The sequence below is a fragment of the Rutidosis leptorrhynchoides genome, chromosome 2 (genome assembly GCF_046630445.1).
Source record: "Rutidosis leptorrhynchoides isolate AG116_Rl617_1_P2 chromosome 2, CSIRO_AGI_Rlap_v1, whole genome shotgun sequence".
In the NCBI taxonomy this organism is placed as follows: domain Eukaryota; kingdom Viridiplantae; phylum Streptophyta; class Magnoliopsida; order Asterales; family Asteraceae; genus Rutidosis; species Rutidosis leptorrhynchoides.
Window position 1 is genome coordinate 257,482,497 of NC_092334.1, and position 23,850 is coordinate 257,506,346.

The 23,850-nt window shown below is 31.8% G+C and overlaps 1 long non-coding RNA gene across 2 annotated transcripts; it reads left to right on the forward strand.

Annotated features, from left to right (window-relative positions):
• The first annotated feature begins 2,808 nt into the window (after positions 1 to 2,808).
• On the forward strand, positions 2,809 to 5,619 carry LOC139891759 (uncharacterized). 2 transcript variants are annotated; one of them, XR_011773824.1, is made up of 5 exons: positions 2,809 to 3,009; positions 3,090 to 3,181; positions 3,777 to 3,852; positions 3,942 to 4,029; positions 4,150 to 5,619. It is a non-coding gene; the product is annotated as an uncharacterized lncRNA (long non-coding RNA). The 2 variants fall into 2 exon arrangements; XR_011773825.1 differs by having other exon boundaries at positions 3,777 to 3,848.
• The last annotated feature ends 18,231 nt before the right edge of the window (positions 5,620 to 23,850 follow it).

Consider the following 23,850-nt stretch of genomic DNA (forward strand, 5'->3'; position numbering starts at 1 on the left):
TCAACGAAAAAGTCAACGCGTTCGGGTCGGGTCCCGAACTATTTTTCTGAGGTTTTTATTCATATATAAGCATATTAGAACAAGTTTCATGTGAATCGGAGGTCGGTAGCTAGTCAAACATTTCGCGTGAAATGTGACAAAGTGAGCAGAATCTGGCCAGGCGATTCTGCGCGCCGCGCGGGGATGTGGCGCGCCGCGCCACTACCTGGGCAGAGAATTCTGGTCAGTTTTTCCAAGTGTGCACGAACCAAAACCTTTTCTAACACAACACTTGACCCGCAAACACTTATAACGCCTATCATACATCGTTGGAAAGGTATTTTGACGAGGAATGCAACTAAGTACATATTATCAATCAAAACATGCATTTAAAATAATCAAATTCTCGTCAAATGTTCAATGAACGTTCATAATCAAAGTTTCAAGTTCGTAAAACGTATTTTATGATTCGGGAACTTTTAACATACAAATGATATGCCGTTTTGAAGGTAATAACGCATACATTGCAACTAGACGCATATTCCAAGTTTCAATAAACATTTACTACGTCAAAATCACTAGCCACGTTATCGTTTCAAAATCAATTTCGACACAAATGAGACTTATGATTCACTAATCAAACGCTAGCATACATCACACCATTTCGAAGCTATTTACGCATACAATTTAACTAGTTAACTAGCATACATTCAAACAAGTGTCTCAACTAGCATTCAACCGCATCAAGTTCCTACCAAAACGATAATCGATTCACCAAAAACACATTTCATGTTATTGAGCTAGTTTTTCATCATCCAACATATCAAAACGAAGCTAAGGAAGTAACTAACACTTTTAACACATACACTTTATCTTATAACATCATTTGAGCAACCAAAACTCAAGATTAAGCTAGACCCATTTGGGTGTTCATGTCATATTTTCAAAACACGAAGAACGAGCATACAAATTACATACACGACATCCCTACGAGCCATAGACACTAACTAACACAATTTCAAGTCAAAAACACGAATTTATAGAAATCTAGAGTTTTAGAAATGTTACCCAAACTTGATGAAATTGGTACCAAATCGAAGAGGATGAAGAGAGGATCACGAATATGTAATTTGTTTTGAAGTTTGCTTCCAATCCCGAATTTAGATGATGATTCTATGAAGTTGGGGTTTGTGTGTGTTCTTGCTAGAGAGAAAGAGAGAGAGATGGAGGGATTGAATGGTGGTGATTGGGGTGGACTAGTTGACCTAGTCAACTAGTTTGCCCCGTGTCAATTTTAGTCCCTCGAGTTTAGAAGCGGGTGCGGGATTTAACCGATCGAATATTTTAAAACGCTCGAGTAAATGGGTGATGTCAAAATTAAATAGCGAAAATATAATGGACGTTACCCACGGAAACTATTAATTTAAATACGAAAGATTATGTTTTTTAAAAAAAAAAGACGGTGTTAAAATTAAATTTAACGGAAAAACGCGGGATGTTACACTACCTTTAGTGGTTTGATTCTTGATGTTATAATTCAGTAGGCTTATAACTACCTTTAGTGATTTGATTCTTGATTAAGAATACTAATAATTAAGTGTAAGAACAAAGATGATAATAGAGAGAAAGAAAGAAACACTTTGTAAGTGTGAGAAATGGTGCAAGTTTAATGCTTGCATTCATGGCTATTTATAGCAAAAATATCACAAGTTTAGGTAATACAATAATATTACTTTTGTGTATCAATAATTGACTATCCATTTATATATATATATATATATATATATATATATATATTTATATATTATAACATTAATAACATTTATCAACTATAATATACCATTCAACAAGTTTCCTTCAATAAATCCGTGATTTCACGGGTGTTTCAACTAATATACATATATATATATATATATATATATATATATATATATATATATATATATATATATATATATATATATACATATATATATATATATACATATATATATATACATATATATATATATATACATATATATATATATATATATGTGTGTGTGTGTGTGTGTGTGTGTGTGTGTGTGAGAGAGAGAGAGAGAGAGAGAGAGAAAATAATGTTTTGGCAGAACAATCTTTAGAAAAATAAGGACATATTTTGAAGCTTTAGATAGATGGAACTACGAATTCGGATGTTGATGTTGCTAAACTGATCAATTTGCAATTTCATATTTTGGTGCATGCATAGGACTTGCATCACTGCTACAAAAAAGGAGTTTCGAAACCGGCTTTAAGGGCTTTCAAAACCGGTTTTAAAATCGGTTTTTATTGGTAGGGGTATCTAAGGTTGAGATCAGTTTTAAAATCGGTTTCGTAGGTAGACTTTGGAGACCGGTTTTGTTTCAAAAACAAGTTTCTTCTGTTGTGTATAGAGACCCTTTTTTAGTATAAAATCGGTTTGTCTGCTATTTTTTTTTTCAAAAGAATAATAATTTATTTTCTACAGCTGTATAACAAGAACTAGATGTTGTATCTTCTAAACCAAACCACAAGGTACTAGCGATAAAAATAAAACCATAATAATAATAATAATCTGTATCTATATCTATACTTCTATACTATATATAATAATAAAATGAAAATTAGCTCATTTTAAAAAGAGATACTCAATCCTAGCCACCCATTACAATAATCAACTTTGATCTAAGCCATTGATTAACTACTAATCTGGATTATGAGCTAATAAACCCAATCTTCAATTGTTTGATTACACATATACCCCTAAAATCAAAAAATCACGTTGTCCGTTTTTCTAAATTAGGGTTCTATGTTTTCTTTCAGATGTGTCACCTACAATCCATAGCAAAAACAATCATCCTCTCTCTTTTCTCTTACACAAAATTCGTCTACAAACACTTGCAGGACTATTGTCATTCAAGAACACATACAAGAACAGAGCATACAATCTTACAAGAACACATTCAATCGCATACAATCAAACTTGGAGATTCCAATTTGATTTACCGTGCTACTGATTGTAAAACTAAGGTTCGTATAAATTCTTCTTCGTCATCAAATTAGGGTTTCGGACACTATATTTAACTATTAAACAACTTTGTGTCTGATAGGTAGTGCATTCTTACGCTACCCGAAACTTACATCTAGCAGGATACGAGATCGTTCTAACATGTACAACCATGGAAAATATACGATGCAATAGGTAATGTTACTGATTCTTAATTATTTTCCATATTCAGATTTAATATGATTATGATTTTTGAAGATTCAAGATTTCTAGAGTTTGTTCATATTTCATGGGATATTAAGGTTTCTTAATTCGATTCTATATTTTTCTTATTATGAATCATATGAAAGATTTTTAGGGATTGATTATATTCAAATTTTTATTACCTATACAATTAAAATTTAGGATTTTTTAAAGTAAATCGCACAGATTACGTATTCTTTGTTTCTTAATAATCAATTCCAACCAAGATATTCAATTTGGGCATCCGATTTCATATTTTATACAGTATGATATTTACTACTTATGGATTTGATTTTAAATATTCATTATTCATTGTTTTTATAATATTAAAATATAAAGGAGATATTAATATTATGTGATCTTTTTATTCTGAATTATGGAAAGAATTCGAACTAATTGTTTCAGTTTTTTTTGCTCTTTAATACTAATGTAGTTCGTGCATTTTTTAATATAGAAATTTAATCTCTAATCTCTATGCACCTAATGCCTCATACTGTTTTGGATATACATGTGTTTTTTACTTTGTACCATGGTTCGCGATTGCCAGGTGTATGTAAAATAAAAAGTTCCATGGACGAAGAGTAGCAAAAGGGGGTGGTTCTAAATTGGCTTAGATTAAGTGGGTTAGAATTTTAATCTCTATGCACCTACATATGTACTGTTGTTCTCAAATTAGAACTGAACTTGATGTTTAATTTTATGACTTCCGTAGGGAGAAGCAGCCTTCACAATGGTCCATCGGAATATTAAACGGGCATTGTCTACTTCTCCTGCCACTATTCGTTGGTATGATAAACCAGGTATGTAATTATCACTCCACTTTATTGTCAGCCAGTTATTACAATCCATTATTCATGAAACTGTAGTTATGTAAAAGTAATGAAATACATGAGACATCACTGTTGTTGACCATTCTGCAGTTGGTTTGGAAGCATGGTTGAAATATTTTCAAAAAAGAAGATAGTGCATAGGATATCTCAGGTATATTTTCCATGGTATATGGTGAATGTTTATGGTATACTCTGAATATGATAAAGGTTGAAACTTTTGTGGAACGAACAAGTGAAGCAAAAATTCATAATAGGTCATTCAGGTATATGTTTATGGTATATGTGATAAATGTTGATGGTACATTTACAACATCTTTTGTTGTTGTTGTTGTTGTGAAAAAAGATATAGGGTTGATTTTGATTAGGTATGCCATAGAAATAAGAAGGTTACTTTACAACAAATAAACAAAGGGTGTGGACAAATCCTTAAAAACTTATTTTATATTCATAGCCACGATCCTCTGGTGATTCACTTTGATATCATGTGTGACAATACTTTTTAGGATGGGAATCAAGGTGAGGTCATAATCAGTTATTTAGGAATATTAATCGTCTCTGTATATGTAATGATGCTCGCTAACTCGGTATGTTCCCATATCATACCAATACTGTTTAGGATATATTTTACATGCTTTTAGTCAAGTTGTCAACTCAATTTCTATTTACAGTATTTAATAAAAAAAAAATGACTAACATGATATTGGTTTTCTTTTAAATAAGTCTATATTGATTTATATGCATTTCAAATATTTAGGATGCATTTGAAATGCTTTGAGTAGCTTTTGCATTTTTATTCAGTAGGGAATATCAAAGATCTACGGTAAGTATAATACTTTTAGTGTCAATAATTTGGAGATTCCAATTTGATTTACCGTGCTACCGATTGTAAAACTAGGGTTCGTATAAATTCTTCTTCGTCATCAAATTAGGGTTTTTGCTAATTTTTTCTTATTGACGAATCTTCCGGCGGCATAGATGGTATGTATGAAATATGTTTTAGATATTTTATTTTTGATTTCTGGTTTATATCAAATAAGTTAAATATACTGTTTTGGATCTATATATTTTGAAATTCGATACGGGTTTGTTTGTTTTTTTAATTGATTTTCACAAATTCATCCTCATAGACAACTAGCCCACTAACAATAACATCAGTGTTTGAATTTGATTTTGTATCAGCAAACTACCAGGTATTCTCACCATTTATCAAATTGGTTGATTTACTATATCCTTTCAATTTTTACGCAATCGCGTCACAGATTTGTCGATTTTTACTTTCGTTACTCATTCTATTTCAGATGAATCATAATGTTTTTTGATATTAACATTTGGAATTGATTTTATATTTTAGTTACTAATGAATCGTAATGCTTGGTTGAAATTTGCTGATTTGCTTTTTTTTTCTTTGGGCTGACACATTGATTATATCATGGTCAGGTTAAAAGAAAGTTCGTAATTCTTGAATGCTCATGCTCACGAGGTATTTGTTTTAATGTTAATGACAATTACAGTTATCAAGGTTCTGTATATGAGTTCATAATTGGTTTAGTTATCAAGGTTCTGTATATGAGTTCATAATTGGTTTGCTTAACATGTGATGACTCGGAAATTTTCGACCAAATTTAAACTTAATCTTTATATGATTTCGATACGATCAGCAAAGTATGTAATGTTGAGTTTAGAAAATTTTGGAAACAATGTTCATATATTCAATTGACCTTCGACTGCTCTCGACGATTCACGAACAATTAATTGTAAATAGAAATGTGTGTATGTATATATAAATAATAATTCAAAATATAATTTGAATTATTATATGTTGTTGTAATTAAAAATTAATAAAATAAAAATAGGATATTAATAATTATTATTTAAAATATATCTTTATAAAGTATATTAAAAATAAATATTAAATGATTGTAATACTCGTTTAATGTTTCGATTGATATTAATCAAGTTAAAAACGAGCTTATATAATTTTAAAATAAAAGTGATCCGAAAATGAGTTATATAAGTTATAGGCTTATTAAAAGTATATTTAGGATCTAATTAGTTAATTTTAACACTTTTTATATTATACCCATAAATGAGAGGGACAGTTGATGTAATATTATTTAATAAATTAATGATCGAATTTTATACTATAATGATCAAAATAAATAAATATAGTTAATTTAAAAATATGAGATTTTTCTGAACACTTTTATCCGACACTGAGTTAACAACGGAGTACGATTTAATAGTACATGGAAATAGTGTCAGCAAATGAGTGCCAAAAATTATGGCTGCTTCCTGTTACCTTTTCCAATTCATTCACATGCAATTTAATTTCATTAGTTTATTATTATTATTATTATTATTATTATTATTATTATTATTATTATTATTATTATTATTATTATTATTATTATTATTATTATTATTATATTTATAATATATATATATATATATATATATATATATATATATATATATATATATATATATATATATATATATATATATATATATATATACTGATAGATAGATATAAGAAAAAATGAGAATCATCACTCTCTCTTGAGTATTAATCGGCCACCATTCAACCACCGTTGAACCCTACAACCACCACCGTCGCCCACCCTTCACCACCACCATCTCTCTCTCTCTCTCATCTCTCTCTCATTTTCATTTTCTATTCGTGAACATCGCCATCACCTTCAAACCTGCAAACCACCAACTCTAATCACACCTTTCTATTTCTATTATGTCCAAACACCACCGCCCAACCACCGGGAACCACGTTGCAACCATTCAACAACCACCTTCATCTCATCACCACCACAAACCCATGTAAACCGCCACCATGATTGGTCACCTGCAACCTGCTACTACGTGTTTTCTGCTTACTGTTACGGTTTGTTTCACCATCGATGAAGACCAACTTAAACCACCACAACTATCACCTCTATTTACTTATTTCTTGTTTTTTTATTTAACTAGATCACCTCTCCATCGAAACCCACTACTACTATTCTAAACTTATTCGGTTAATTGCTTCTGTTTGAGCACCACCACACAAACTGAAATATTCGACACCACTGTTGCATCGGTAACGAGAATGATGACACAGTAGGATAATGATGATCATGATTATGTGATCATGATTATAATTCTGTAATGTAAGGTGAACGTACGATGATGTTGTGATGATGATGTGATGATTGTTGTTACGGATGATTGATGATGTTGTTAATGGTAATGATGATAATATGCTATGATGGCGATGGAGGAGATGATGAATAGTAGATGTAATGATGATGTTATGAAGATGTCATGATGATCAAGATGGAGAGGATGCGCGGAATAGATGATGATTATGATTCCACAACGATGAAGATGAATACGGTTGCTGCTATTCGTGTGTTGTACGAGACCAGGAAACGGAAGTATTTAATTACGGTTGTTGGACTACAATTTGGGTTTACCACAAATCACCAATTGGGCTGTAGTGTAAGTCATTAAAACTAGTTAGATTAGGCTTCAAATGGGCCATTTATAATCTTGGGCTTATATTTTAAAATGATCGGTGATGATGTGTTGTGAAAAAGAAATAGAAGCAGAAATAAAAACGGGATTAATATATTTGGATATCATATAATTCAGAAAAAATAGAAATGGATGGATGGTTTAAGGGTGTTTGTGGTTAAGCGAGAGGTCGCAGGTTCGAGCCCGGGCAACGACATTTTTTTTATGGAAGCTTGTTCTTAAGGTAGTATTATTATCATTATTATTATTATTATTATTATTATTATCATTATTAATGTTAATTAATGTTAATATTATTTTATAAAAGTTATTATTATTATTACTAATATTATTATTTTTAAAATGATTATTATAATTGTAGTTATTATTATCATTATAAAGATATTACGACTTTTTACTTATTATTATTATTATTACAACTATATTATTATTATGGTTATCATTTTTTTTTACTACTAGTATCATTATTATTATGATTACATTAAAAGTTAATCATACAAAATTTTACTTAATAAAACTAGATTGATATTTTTATAAAATATTTAAAGTATATAACATGAATATTTAATTAAACTACTAATAAAACACATAAAATATAAAATAACATTTATACCTCTATTTATATACAAAATTGTTTGATTACAAATACATGTATTAAAGTATATATATAAATTATATAGGTTCGTGAATCCGAGGCCAACCCTGCACTTGTTCAGTGCCGTCATTTACTTAATCGCTACAAAATACAATATAGTGAGTTTCATTTGCTCCCTTTTTAATTGCTTTTGCAATATATATTGTGGGCTGAGAATACATGCAATATTTTATAAATGCTTTACGAAATAGAGACAAGTGATTAAAAAATGATATTCTGCGGATTGATGTGCTAGGTAATTTAGTTACATGTTATAAGAACATGTAAGCGTAAATCCTAAAGATAGATCTATCGGGCTTAACACTCCCATCCTGTAGGCTGCACTAGACATAAGAGCTAGTGGACGGATGTTTAGTACTTCGAGGATTATTTATACACTTGCGAGTGTACATATCCATCTTTGCGAAGATGACTTATTATATTATTGTTAAGGTTGGTTACTGAGGCCTCAACATAAGCAGAACGGTTTTATACACTTGCGAGTGTACATATATTTATAAACTGAAATCTTGTGGTCTATTAAAATAATGAAAATGATTGTTAATGATAAACTAATGAACTCACCAACCTTTTGGTTGACACTTGAAAGCATGTTTATTCTCAGGTATGAAAGAAATCTTCCGCTGTGCATTTGCTCATATTAGAGATATTATTTGGAGTCATTCATGACATATTTCAAAAGATGTTGCATTCGAGTCATTGAGTTCTTCAAGATTATTATTAAGTCAATTATAGTTGGATATATTATGAAATGATATGCATGCCGTCAACTTTCGATGTAAGGAAAGTTTGTCTTTTCAAAACGAATGCAATGTTTGTAAAATGTATCATATAGAGGCCAAGTACCTCGCGATGTAACCAAATGTAATGTATTCGTTCAGATGGATTAGGACGGGTCGTTAAAGTTGGTATCAGAGCGGCGGTCTTAGCGAACCAGGTCTTGCATTAGTGTGTCTAACTAGTAGTTGTTTAGATGTATTAGTGAGTCTTGACTTCGACCGTGTTTGCGTGTCAAATGTTTTGCTTATCATTTAGTGTCGAAAATTATTTGCTTATCATCCTTAAAGTCTAGACACGTCTTACTGCCTCTATTGCATAGACTGTGTATAGATAAATTCATATCTTAGCGTATCTGTTATTGTTACCTTTGCCTGACAGCTTCCGTATATTTCTCCGTAACTTATGGGATTTTAGTATTATATATGCATATGTAAATTATGTATTGCAGGGTACTAATCTACATCCTATAATCTATTTCTTATCAAAAAATTCTTCATCTGATCGTACGAGATGAATCCCTCAACCAGTTCGAATTCCTCGGATTCTGACAGCTATTCCGATATGGAGTTTCACCTAAGCTCCGAAAGCAGTGTCACCAGAATGAATCAACCAATTCATCTGATGGGTTCGTAACCTACTTAATCATTGGAGACAAAAAGAAGGTGATCCTTTCCATCAACCAAATTCACCTCTTGGCGAAGAACCTGAAGCACTTACCGGTGAACCAGTCCGAAATATCATTTTCACCCTTATTTCTAGAATATCTCGTCATGATTACATACTATCTCAAATCCTAGACCTTATTCATTCGCTCGTTCTGACCGACAATCATCCCAGAATAATATAAGAAGTCAACGAACTTCGCGCTCGAATAATCAATTTGGAGGATATGGTGCAAAATTTACTAGCTTCAACAACATCACCGGCACCAACAGTACCATCAGTAACAACACCAGTACCACCAACAACAACATCCGTAGCACAAGCCTCAACACTACACGCCTCAAACTCACAGTCTGTACCTCCAGCATAATCATCATATTACATGATGACCTACATCGATTATCTTCGTTCTACATGACGTTCTACATCATTTATCTTCATTCGACATGGCGATTATGTAATCTCTAATGTTTTAGAGATTATATATTCTTTTTCCAACGGTAAACCAAATGAGTTTAACATCACATTAACTCATTAAATCCATGATTACATCTGAAGAAAAATATATATGTATATATATTTTCATAAAGATTGTAATTAAAAATTCTTTTGTACAAACTGTTAATGGTGAAAATATTTTAACGGGTAGGTAATACCCGAGGAATAGTTAGATTTCACATTAATGAGTTACACTGTACATTCTTCCAATCTGATTCAACAGTCATTTACTATCCTATTTACAACCACCGATATACGTATCCGTTCACCGCAGAATGACCACTTTCATCCAATGATTTACCAGAATCCAACAAGTGGCATAATGAAGAAAACATTGGACAAAATAAAATTTATTAGAAACAAACAAATTAACTATGAGAAATTTTGTTAAGAATTCACGCTAACTGTTCCTAGCTAACTGTTCCTAGCTAACAGTTTACATTTTATTTATCGCAATTTATTTATCGTAATTTATATTCTCGCAATTTCATTTATCGTCATTTAATTTCTGTTATTTATTTTACGAACTTTAAATATCGGGACACGTATGCAAGGTTTTGACATATCATATCGACGCATCTATATATATTATTTGGAATAACCATAGACACTCTATATGCTGTAATGCACGAGTTCGCTATACATGGTTGAGGTTGATTCTACAATAATATATATACTTTGAGTTGTGATCGAGTCTGAGACATGTACACGGGTCACGATACGTATTAATTAATTCGAATATTATATATTAAGCTATATATGAATTATTGGACTGTTAACTGTGGACTACTAACATTGGACAATTAAAATGAATTAAAATGCTGATTATAACATATGAAACTAAACAATTCTTCAAGTTTGCCACTTGATTTCATCTTAAACATCCTTTGTATCTTGACGATCACAATCAGCGTTTAATCATCTAAAAACCTTCAATATTCTTAAAAACCCTCGGTTTGATAACCAATGATCCAGATCCGTTAACTTTGAAAATGCTGACGAAGCAGCATGTTGTAGATGACCTAAATGGCCAAAAGTTTGATAATAAAGAATGGAATGTTGGGAACGCTCGATAGAAAATTTGGTACTGAAAAACGGTTTGAGCTAACCATGAAGGAGACTAAGGACAAATACAAGAACCAAACCCTATATTCAAAGAATCCAGGTAATTCTGGATCCGCCGAAATCTTTAGAGAATATCTTGCTCCGAAGTCATGTTAAAATCTTGCGAAAAATTTTTCTTCATCAATCTTCGAACTTAGAAGTTCCAAAATATCATCATAAATATCTTCGATATTTCTGAGGATATTTTCATAAATATTCTTGTCCGAAATTATCTACCTCTTCGTGTTTTCTGTATTCCATTATGTTGGAAACTTCTGTAAAATCTAAGTATAAATTATGAATGAATTGTGGAGAAGTGTTGGGAATTGAAGCATGAGTTAGTATAATATAATGACGCTTGGCCAACGTGATTATATTACAGTAAGTCATGCTGAGTTTCTAATGGAACGTGATAAAGGATCACAGATCATACCTTTATCATGAACCATGTTACATAACTCTTTCATTCTATTTAACCTCTGAACATATCAAGAAAATATATTCTTGATAGTTCCATCCTCAGGAATTCTGGTAATTTGACAAATCAAATCGTGCTAATACATTCCTTTCTGCTTAGAATACTATAATCATTCGAAACTCTATATCTACGAATTCTGGACCATTATTCGCTTGATTTAGAATCGGGAAGAGAAAACAAGAGCATGGAGCTCCGAAATATAAGGAACAATATGAAGCCCGATAACAACACATAAATTACAAACCGTGTATATCAATGTTTATCGCAACATGAAGACACGGGAGAATTAAAAACACTATAACCCCAAAGGCGAAGTAGAAGAAAACAGATTCCTCCGGTGGAAGTTGGAAGAGGAGAATGATGGTTACAATAGTCAGAATAAGAACAATGATCAGAACTGAATTAAGCATTTTTTTACAAGCTTTAGAAGTATGAATTAAGGAAGAAAGTATAGGGATGGTGAGAATAATAAAACGGAAGAGGTAAATTTATAATGGAAATATCCGACAGAGCAATCGAGGCAGATAATCGCATTTAATTAAAGAGATTCTAATTTCTTTAATCACCGAAGAATCAAATCTTAATCAGATCACGAAGATTTTCTTTAAATCCCTTGAATTCCGAAAATCAACCGTGACTACGTCACCGGTTAAGACGAACTTGCATTTTCTCATTTCATTCTTTTGTGATAACTTCACTCGTATACTTCACATAATCGAATCGTCTTATCTATATTATTCAATGATGATAAAACTCTAATTATCAACTCATATTCGTTATGAAAACATTTTTATTGTTAGCCATGACCACTTCACTCAAATTTCGGGACGAAATTTCTCTAACGGGTAGGTACTGTGACGACCCGGAAATTTCCGACCAAATTTAAACTTAATCTTTATATGATTTCGATACGATCAGCAAAGTATGTAATGTTGAGTTTAGAAAATTTTGGAAACAATGTTCATATATTCAATTGACCTTCGACTGCTCTCGACGATTCACGAACAATTAATTGTAAATAGAAATGTGTGTATGTATATATAAATAATAATTCAAAATATAATTTGAAGTATTATATGTTGTTGTAATTAAAAATTAATAAAATAAAAATAGGATATTAATAATTATTATTTAAAATATATCTTTATAAATTATATTAAAAATAAATATTAAATGATTGTAATACTCGTTTAATGTTTCGATTGATATTAATCAAGTTAAAAATGAGCTTATATAATTTTAAAATAAAAGGTGATCCGAAAATGAGTTATATAAGTTATAGGCTTATTAAAAGTATATTTAGGATCTAATTAGTTAATTTAAACACTTTTTATATTATACCCATAAATGAGAGGGACAGTTGATGTAATATTATTTAATAAATTAATGATCGAATTTTATACCATAATGACCAAAATAAATAAATATAGTTAATTTTAAAATATGGGATTTTTCTGAACACTTTTATCCGCCACTGAGTTAACAACGGAGTACGATTTAATAGTACATGGAAATAGTGTCAGCAGATGAGTGCCAAAAATTATGGCTGCTTCCTGTTACCTTTTCCAATTCATTCACATGCAATTTAATTTCATTAGTTTATTATTATTATTATTAATTATTATTATTATTATTATATTTATAATATATATATATATATATATATATATATATATATATATATATATATATATATATATATATATATATATATATATATATATATATATACTGATAGATAGATATAAGAAAAAATGAGAATCATCACTCTCTCTTGAGTATTAATCGGCCACCATTCAACCACCGTTGAACCCTACAACCACCACCGTCGCCCACCCTTCACCACCACCATCTCTCTCTCTCTCATCTCTCTCTCATTTTCATTTTCTATTCGTGAACATCGGCATCACCTTCAAACCTGCAAACCACCAACTCTAATCACACCTTTCTATTTCTATTATGTCCAAACACCACCGCCCAACCACCGGGAACCACGTTGCAACCATTCAACAACCACCTTCATCTCATCACCACCACAAACCCATGTAAACCGCCACCATGATTGGTCACCTGCAACCTGCTACTACGTGTTTTCTGCTTACTGTTACGGTTTGTTTCACCATCGATGAAGACCAACTTAAACCACCACAACTGTCACCTCTATTTACTTATTTCTTGTTTTTTTATTTAACTAGATCACATCTCCATCGAAACCCACTGCTACTATTCTAAACTTATTCGATTAATTGCTTCTGTTTGAGCACCACCACATAAACCGAAATATTCGACACCAGTGTTGCATCGGTAACGAGAATGATGACACAGTATGATAACGATGATCATGATTATGTGATCATGATTATAATTCTGTAATGTAAGGTGAATGTACGATGATGTTGTGATGATGATGTGATGATGATGGTTACTGACGATTGATGATGATGTTAATGGTAATGATGATGATATGCTATGATGACGATGGAGGAGATGATGAATAGTATATGTAATGATGATGTTATGAAGATGTCATGATGATCAAGATGGAGAGGATGAGCGGAATAGATGATGATTATGATTCCACAACGATGAAGATGAATACGGTTGCTGCTATTCGTGTGTTGTACGAGACCAGGAAACGGAAGTATTTAATTACGGTTGTTGGACTACAATTTGGGCTTACCTCAAATCACCAATTGGGCTGTAGTGTAAGTTATTAAAACTAGTTAGATTAGGCTTCAAATGGGCCATTTATAATCTTGGGCTTATATTTTAAAATGATCGGTGATGATGTGTTGTGAAAAAGAAATAGAAGCAGAAATAAAAACGGGATTAAAATATTTGGATATCATATAATTCAGAAAAAAAATAGAAATGGCTGGATGGTTTAAGGGTGTTTGTGGTTAAGCGAGAGGTCGCGAGTTCGAGCCCGGGCAACGACATTTTTTTTTTATGGAAGCTTGTTCTTAAGGTAGTATTATTATCATTATTATCATTATTATCATTATTAATGTTAATATTATTTTATAAAAGTTATTATTATTATTATTACTAATATTATTATTTTTAAAACGATTATTACAATTGTAGTTATTATTATCATTATAAAGATATTATGACTTTTTACTTATTATTATTATTACAACTATATTATTATTATGGTTATCATTTTTTTACTACTAGTATCATTATTATTATGATTACAATAAAAGTTAATCATACAAAATTTTACTTAATAAAACTAGATTGATATTTTTATAAAATATTTAAAGTATATAACATGAATATTTAATTAAACTACTAATAAAACACATAAAATATAAAATAACATTTATACCTCTATTTATATACAAAATTGTTTGATTACAAATACATGTATTAAAGTATATATATAAATGATATAGGTTCGTGAATCCGAGGCCAACCCGGCACTTGTTCAGTGCCGTCATTTATTTAATCGCTACAAAATACAATATAGTGAGTTTCATTTGCTCCCTTTTTAATTGCTTTTGCACTATATATTTTGGGCTGAGAATACATGCAATATTTTATAAATGCTTTACGAAATAGAGACAAGTGATTAAAAAATGATATTTTGCGGATTGATGTGCTAGGTAATTTAGTTACATGTTATAAGAATATGTAAGCGCGAATCCTAAAGATAGATCTATCGGGCTTAACACCCCCATCCTGTAGGCTGCACTAGACATAAGAGCTAGTGGGCGGATGTTTAGTACTTCGAGGATTATTTATACACTTGCGAGTGTACATATCCATCTTTGCGAAGATGACTTATTATATTATTGTTAAGGTTGGTTACTGAGGCCTCAACATAAGCAGAACGGTTTTATACACTTGCGAGTGTACATATATTTATAAACTGAAATCTTGTGGTCTATTAAAATAATGGAAATGATTGTTTATGATAAACTAATGAACTCACCAACCTTTTGGTTGACACTTGAAAGCATGTTTATTCTCAGGTATGAAAGAAATCTTCCGCTGTGCATTTACTCATATTAGAGATATTACTTGGAGTCATTCATGACATATTTCAAAAGACGTTGCATTCGAGTCATTAAGTTCATCAAGATTATTATTAAGTCAATTATAGTTGGATATATTATGAAATGGTATGCATGCCGTCAACTTTCGATGTAAGGAAAATTTGTCTTTTCAAAACGAATGCAATGTTTGTAAAATGTATCATATAGAGGTCAAGTACCTCGCGATGTAACCAAATGTAATGTATTCGTCCAGATGGATTAGGACGGGTCATTAAATAACAAGTCATATATTGTTTTGCAACTTAATTATAATTATTTTTGTCATCTACATTATTGATTTGCTTCTCTTTATTAACTACCAGAGAGATCTTATGTGCAGGTATTAGGTGGGCTTGTGGGAATAAAAGATGGTTGATTTTGACAAAACCTCATTGGTCTTCTTTTCAAGTCATCCTGAAAGTAACCTGATTCTTAGACTCGAGCTATGTATATGGTAGAATTTTGTTGGTATATAATATTATGTATATAATTTTATGTTGGTACTAGGCTGGCTGCTTTGATCTTTTGAAAAGATATTGACAAATAAGTACTTGCAGAGATTGTGCAATTGACGTAATTGGTAACCGATGTTGTACATTCGATGATGAAGTAATATAACACGATAAGTACTTACAAGATATGTGTAACCTCAATTAGAGTCATATTATGGTTTGATCGATTACACTATCTGAAGATTGATTTTCCATTCCTTGATGTTACAAAACACACATATATTTTGCTTTTACATCAATGGGAGTAAAAAATGTGTCAATAATGTCTATAATGGGTTGGGTCATATAGACCCAAATCACTATTTAGACATTTTTTTCATGTATGTGCGTTACATATCACAACAACAGTTTTCATATTTCAATGATGATATGACTTATGGACTACAAATCGATTAAAAGGTTTTATTCATCTAAACTACAGTTTGAGTTATCTTTAGCCTTTGACGACGCATTGCGTTTAAACTATTATTATGGTTTTTCCCGTTAGATAAAACATTACCGACCCATTATTAAGTGAAGGGTCCAAATTAACCACTAGCCCCAACTGCATGTTAATGATTAAGATTAGTAATATACTGTTTAATCATATTTCCTGGAGTGTGACCCAATACCCAAACAAACCCATTTTGCCACCTGTAATGCTACTCCCTTCTGACAGTTAAGTAGTAATTGTTAGAACAATTTGATTCTTAGTTTTATAATAAATTATAAATGAATGTGAATATTGTTTTATATTGACCCAACATTACCATTAAGTTAATCAAACCCGAACCAAAACGTAGCTTACTTGATTTAAGAAAGAAGTAACATTTATGATTTCCACCAAAAGTTTTTTTCTATTTGCTCCTCTTCAAAGTTACCAGCTGAAATGTCCCGTTCTTATTGATTAAAAACGTTCCATATTAATTGATTTCGTTGCGAGGTTTTGACCTCTATATGAGACGTTTTTCAAAGACTGCATTCATTTTTAAAACAAACCATAACCTTTATTTCATAAATAAAGGTTTAAAAGCTTTACGTAGATTATCAAATAATGATAATCTAAAATATCCTATTTACACACGACCATTACATAATGGTTTACAATACAAATATGTTACATCGAAATCAGTTTCTTGAGTGCAGTTTTTACACAATATCATACAAACATGGTGTAGTGACCCGAACTTTTCCATGTTTATATATATTAATTGAGATTGATGTTTACATGATTAAATGTTTCCAACATGTTAAGCAATCAAACTTGTTAAGACTTGATTAAATTGAAATAGGTTTCATATAGACAATTGACCACCCAAGTTGACCGGTGATTCACGAACGTTAAAACTTGTAAAAAAAACTATATGATGACATATATATGGTTATATATATAGTTAACATGATATTATGATAAGTAAACATATCATTAATTATATTAACAATGAACTACATATGTAAAAACAAGACTACTAACTTAATGATTTTGAAACGAGACATATATGTAACGTTTATCGTTGTAACGACATTTAATGTATATATATCATATTAAGAGATATTCGTACATCATAATATCATGATAATATAATAATTTAAAATCTCTTTTGTTATTATAAACATTGGGTTAACAACATTTAACAAGATCGTTAACCTAAAGGTTTCAAAACAACACTTACATGTAACGACTAACGATGACTTAACGACTCAGTTAAAATGTATATACATGTAGTGTTTTAATATGTATTTATACACTTTTGAAAGACTTCAATACACTTATCAAAATACTTCTACTTAACAAAAATGCTTACAATTACATTCTCGTTCAGTTTCATCAACAATTCTACTCGTATGCACCCGTATTCGTACTCGTACAATACACAGCTTTTAGATGTATGTATTATTGGTATATACACTCCAATGATCAGCTCTTAGCAGCCCATGTGAGTCACCTAACACATGTGGGAACCATCATTTGGCAACTAGCATGAAATATCTCATAAAATTACAAAAATATGAGTAATCATTCATGACTTATTTACATGAAAATAAAATTACATATCCTTTATATCTAATCCATATACCAACGACCAAAAACACCTACAAACACTTTCATTCTTCAATTTTCTTCATCCAATTGATCTCTCTCAAGTTCTATCTTCAAGTTCTAAGTGTTCTTCATAAATTCCAAAAGTTCTAGTTTCATAAAATCAAGAATACTTTCAAGTTTGCTAGCTCACTTCCAATCTTGTAAGGTGATCATCCAACCTCAAGAAATCTTTGTTTCTTACAGTAGGTTATCATTCTAATACAAGGTAATAATCATATTCAAACTTTGGTTCAATTTCTATAACTATAACAATCTTATTTCAAGTGATGATCTTACTTGAACTTGTTTTCGTGTCATGATTTTGCTTCAAGAACTTTGAGCCATCCAAGGATCCATTGAAGCTAGATCCATTTTTCTCTTTTCCAGTAGGTTCATCCAAGGAACTTAAGGTAGTAATGATGTTCATAACATCATTCGATTCATACATATAAAGCTATCTTATTCGAAGGTTTAAACTTGTAATCACTAGAACATAGTTTAGTTAATTCTAAACTTGTTCGCAAACAAAAGTTAATCCTTCTAACTTGACTTTTAAAATCAACTAAACACATATTCTATATCTATATGATATGCTAACTTAATGATTTAAAACCTGGAAACACGAAAAACACCGTAAAACCGGATTTACGCCGTCGTAGTAACACCGCGGGCTGTTTTGGGTTAGTTAATTAAAAACTATGATAAACTTTGATTTAAAAGTTGTTATTCTGAGAAAATGATTTTTATTATAAACATGAAACTATATCCAAAAATTATGGTTAAACTCAAAGTGGAAGTATGTTTTCTAAAATGGTCATCTAGACGTCGTTCTTTCGACTGAAATGACTACCTTTACAAAAACGACTTGTAACTTATTTTTCCGACAATAAACCTATACTTTTTCTGTTTAGATTCATAAAATAGAGTTCAATATAAAACCATAGCAATTTGATTCACTCAAAACGGATTTAAAATGAAGAAGTTATGGGTAAAACAAGATTGGATAATTTTTCTCATTTTAGCTACGTGAAAATTGGTAACAAATCTATTCCAACCAAAACTTAATCAACTTGTATTGTATATTATGTAATCTTGAGATACCATAGACACGTATACAATGTTTCGACCTATCATGTCGACACATCTATATATATTTCGGAACAACCATAGACACTCTATATGTGAATGTTGGAGTTAGCTATACAGGGTTGAGGTTGATTCCAAAATATATATAGTTTGAGTTGTGATCAATACTGAGATACGTATACACTGGGTCGTGGATTGATTCAAGATAATATTTATCGATTTATTTCTGTACATCTAACTGTGGACAACTAGTTGTAGGTTACTAACGAGGACAGCTGACTTAATAAACTTAAAACATCAAAATATATTAAAAGTGTTGTAAATATATTTTGAACATACTTTGATATATATGTATATATTGTTATAGGTTCGTGAATCAACCAGTGGCCAAGTCTTACTTCCCGACGAAGTAAAAATCTGTGAAAGTGAGTTATAGTCCCACTTTTAAAATCTAATATTTTTGGGATGAGAATACATGCAGGTTTTATAAATGATTTACAAAATAGACACAAGTACGTGAAACTACATTCTATGGTTGAATTATCGAAATCGAATATGCCCCTTTTTATTAAGTCTGGTAATCTAAGAATTAGGGAACAGACACCCTAATTGACGCGAATCCTAAAGATAGATCTATTGGGCCTAACAAACCCCATCCAAAGTACCGGATGCTTTAGTACTTCAAAATTTATATCATATCCGAAGGGTGTCCCGGAATGATGGGGATATTCTTATATATATGCATCTTGTTATTGTCGGTTACCAGGTGTTCACCATATGAATGATTTTTATCTCTATGTATGGGATGTGTATTGAAATATGAAATCTTGTGGTCTATTATTATGATTTGATATATATAGGTTAAACCTATAACTCACCAACATTTTTGTTGACGTTTTAAGCATGTTTATTCTCAGGTGATTATTAAGAGCTTCCGCTGTCGCATACTTAAATAAGGACGAGATTTGGAGTCCATACTTGTATGATATTGTGTAAAAACTGCATTCAAGAAACTTATTTGGTTGTAACATATTTGTATTGTAAACCATTATGTAATGGTCGTGTGTAAACTGGATATTTTAGATTATCATTATTTGATAATCTACGTAAAGCTTTTTAAAACCTTTATCTATGAAATAAAGGTTATGGTTTGTTTTAAAAATGAATGCAGTCTTTGAAAAACGTCTCATATAGAGGTCAAAACCTCGCAACGAAATCAATTAATATGGAACGTTTTTAATCAATAAGAACGGGACATTTCAGTTGGTATCAGAGCGTTGGTCTTAGAGAACCAGAAAATTTTCATTAGTGTGTCTTATCGAGTTTGTTAGGATGCATTAGTGATTCTGGACTTCGACCGTATTTTCTTTAAAAATGATTGCTTAACATTTTTGTTGGAAACTATATATTTTTAACATATGAATATTATGTGATATATTAATCTCTTAACGTGTTTGATATTATGTGATAGATGTCTACCTCTAGAACAAGTCCCATTGACTCACCTAATAATAATGAAGAGTCAAATGTAAATTGGAATGATTCGTGGACTGATTCACAAGTTCCCGAAGAGGAACCGGAAGAAGAGTCGGAACCGGAAGAAGAATCGGAACCGGACGAAGAATCGGAACCGGAAGAAGAATCGGAACCGGTGGGGGAAATAATAAAACGGTTAAGTAAAAGAAAATCCTCAACCAACCGACCAAAGTTAATTATGGTCAATGGTGTTTCCGCCAAGGAAGCAAAATATTGGGAGGATTACCAATTCTCCGATGAATCGGATTTCGACGAGAATTCCGATGATGTTATAGAAATTACCCCAACTGAATTTAAAAAGGCAAAAGAAAATAATAAGGGAAAGGGCATAAAAATAGAGAAATCTAATTCCAACCCCGATGAACTTTATATGTATCGTCAACCCCCGAAGTCCTTAAGTTGTAACAATGACCCGGGAACCTCTAAACCACCAGGTTTTTCTAAACCAATGTGGACAACGACGGCTCGTATTAGGGGAACATCATATATCCCTAGAAACTTGGCAAAACGAACCAAAACCGAAGAAGAAGAAACGAGCGAGTCGGAATAAGATAGTTGTATTCGTGTGGTGTAATATATGGAATATAGTGTTCTTATGCTTTATGATATATGTAAAAATTGCTTGTATTAATAAGTATTTTTTTTTTATGAATCTAACTCTTGTCTATTTTACAGTATAAAAACGCAAAATGGATAGACAACCCAATATTTTAAGAGACCTACCCGGAGACATGATTGATGAAATCTTGTCTAGAGTCGGTCAGAATTCCTCGGCACAACTATTTAAGGCGAGATCAGTTTGTAAGACATTCGAAGAACGTTCCAAGAATGTCTTGGTTTATAAGAGACTTTCGTTTGAAAGATGGGGGATATCACATTGGGAAACCCATAAGTTACGATGTGTTTACTTTGACACATATATTGCGGGGAACCCAAATGCTATTTTACGCAACGGGTTAAGAAATTATTTTGACTCAATATATCCGAATATTGGACTTCGTGATTTAGAAAAAGCGGCTAACATGCAACATAAAGAAGCATGTTATGCTTACGGATTAGTAATGTTCGCTTCTCACCAAAGTGAGAACAAGAACATCGGGCTACAGCTATTAAACAAAACGTTTCCACAAGTGACGGAGTCGGTAATTGGGGTAAGAAATGAGGTTTTTAGATTATTACGGGACTGTTGGACATTACGTAACCCTCATCCCTTTGATGACGTTACAACACGCTGTCTTATCAACGGCCATAACGGTTATGTTGCACAAGACCAAGGATGGGAAGTAGTCCTAGTAAAACCAGAATGCATGACTTGTTTCTGGACGTATGAATTACGTGTCTTTATTGCCTTTGCTGAACGACTTGTGTACTAGCTAGAATTGTCTTCACAACTATCTTGTATCAAAGTTATTGTGTGCTATATTTCATGCTTTATGTAAAATAAGCGGTATTGTAAGTTTGTAAAATATTGTATAAAAGTTTGAACGCGAAATATTATTATAATCAGTTTTTCATATAGAATTGTAGTAGTTGAATTGTATATTAGCTACTAAGTATGAACTTAACGGGTAGGTACTACCCGAATTTAAACTTATAAAACGCTAATATGAAGAAAAAGCTTTTATAAATGAGTTCATATTATGCTACGAAATACTATTAACTACTCTTAATATTCTGTATGATTAACTTGTTCCATTTAACTATTTTGAAGGAAATGGCACCGACTACTCGACACACCGTGAATATGAATGAAGAGGAATTCCGTACTTTTCTAGCTTCAAACATAGCCGCAGTACAGGCTGCGCTACATACCAACAATAACCTTGGATCTAGCAGTACAGGAAATCGTGTAGGATGCACCTACAAAGAATTCACTGCCTGCAAACCTTTGGAATTTGATGGAACCGAAGGACCGATCGGATTGAAACGGTGGACCGAGAAGGTTGAATCGGTGTTTGCCATAAGTAAGTGTACTGAAGAGGACAAAGTGAAGTACGCTACGCATACCTTCACAGGTTCTGCGTTAACATGGTGGAATACCTATCTAGAGCAAGTGGGACAAGATGATGCGTACGCACTACCGTGGTCAGCATTCAAGCACTTGATGAACGAGAAGTACCGTCCCAGAACCGAGGTCAATAAGCTCAAGACAGAACTTAGAGGGTTACGAACCCAAGGATTTGATATTACCACGTACGAAAGACGATTCACAGAATTGTGCCTATTGTGTCCGGGAGCATTCGAAGATGAGGAAGAGAAGATCGACGCGTTTGTGAAAGGATTACCGGAAAGAATCCAAGAAGATATAAGTTCACACGAGCCCGCCTCCATACAACAGGCATGTAGAATGGCTCACAAACTAGTGAACCAGATTGAAGAAAGAATTAAAGAACTGACTGCTGAAGAGGCCAATGTGAAGCAAGTCAAAAGAAAGTGGGAGGAAAACGGTGATAAGAATCACCAATACAACAACAACAGCAATTACAACAATAATCGCAACAATTATCCCAACAATCGCAACATCAATCGCAACTACAACAAACAGCCCAACAATAACAACAACAACAACAGCAACAGCAACTACAACAATCATCCCAACAACAATAATAACCGCAACAACAACAACAATCAGAAGCAGCTATGCCAAAGGTGTGAAAAGTATCACTCGGGGTTTTGCACCAAATTTTGCAACAAGTGTAAAAGAAATGGTCATAGCGCGGCGAAGTGTGAGGTCTACGGACCAGGGGTTAATAGAACGAAAGGAACAAATGGTGTCGGAACGAGTAATGGCGGAGCAAGTAGTGTCGGAGCAAGTTATGCCAATGTAGTTTGTTATAAATGTGGAA